A 1,574-nucleotide genomic window follows, 5' to 3' on the forward strand; every position below is an offset into this window, starting at 1 on the left:
TTGTATTATATTATGAGTTACTAATAAAAACTTTATGTTCCTTTGATTTTGTAAAAGAAATGTTTTTAGTTAGAATTGAATAGGTTTTAGGCTTAATTATTTTTTGTACCATTTATAAAATATTTAGTATGTTAACATATATGTTTGTTTGATTTCAAATAACTCAGCTTTGTTTTAGTTTACCCCTGAATTTTTTGTTTCCTATACCCAAGTCTGACAATATAGAATTTAGGCTTATCTGCGGTGTCAATAACGGCTGAGTTTTGTTGCTATGTTATGTAAATACTTAAACTTTTTCAATTTAGTGTTATTTTGAAGTTGAGAGGTTTCATCAAGTTTTTGTTATTGTTAGGAATATTTTAAGAAAGGTTAAGCTCAGCTTGTCAAATAGTGACAATGTTAATTTAATTTGTTTGACAAATGCTAAGTGTTTTTGTTTTTACATTTCAACTATCACCAATGACAGACCACTTTTGGAGGCTTTCTTTTGCTAGTTCTGGTGAAGTTTATGTAGTATGGAGGAGCGTGAGATAGAAATGTATTATTTGACAATGATATTACAATGAGGGACAGGATCGAATTGCCAGGTCACAGATGGCAGGTATTTCTTTTTCAATTCCAGAAATATATATGTTTAATGCAGTTCCATTCATAAAAAATATGCAAAATCGTAAGATTTCTAGCAATTTAATAATTTTATTTAAATTAGATTCAATTAAATTAGCTACAGTTATTTCTTTAGTACTGAAATTTAGAGAGGTGTATTTTAACATATTACTATATTTTCAAGGAACTAAATTTTGTTACAGAAAACTGTTTAGGTATCATATTTTGCTGGAGTTAAAAAGTTCAGTTATGTAATAAAAATATGGGCAACACACAGTCTTCAAAACTTGCAGTGATATATGTATGCAATTAACATAGTCTACAAATTCCTGAATTTTTGTGAAGAGATGAATTTTTGGAATTTAGAGTGCAAGAAAAATGAAAATCAGATATACCCTATTCATCCACTGGTAGAAAAGAAATAATTTACCACACTTCATCAGCTAAAAATGTTGTGATCAAACTCTAAAAAAAAATTTTTATCAAAAAAGGAGTGCAAAAATGTTACATAAGTGTTAGTTTGAATATGTTAAAACAATAAAAATCCTGATATATTTCAGTCTTGTCAATAATTTGCAGTCAAGAGGTTTTAATAATCTTGTGTTTTGTTTTAAAAACTGATAGCTGAAGATTATTTTCCACAACAAAGCTGAAATATCGTGTTATTGATGTTTTGATAAGAACTGTTTTGGAAATATCAGATAATAGTTGTGAACATAAAACTGGTACTTTACTGCAGTAGTTTATAAAATTATGGATTTTAAATTAAAGCAAATTCATTATGTATCAAAAGCCTCACAAAATGAATACTAGCTGAACTCATGTTGAGAAAGAGTTTAAAAAACTATACAAACTCCAAATTTGTCATATATTCTAATACATTGTTCACAAAATCAATTTCAATGTAAAATTATTCCTATTGGATTCATAATGTTTGTTTTATTGATTAAAATCATTTTGTATTTTGT

The sequence above is a fragment of the Homalodisca vitripennis genome, chromosome 1, assembly GCF_021130785.1.
Source record: "Homalodisca vitripennis isolate AUS2020 chromosome 1, UT_GWSS_2.1, whole genome shotgun sequence".
In the NCBI taxonomy this organism is placed as follows: domain Eukaryota; kingdom Metazoa; phylum Arthropoda; class Insecta; order Hemiptera; family Cicadellidae; genus Homalodisca; species Homalodisca vitripennis.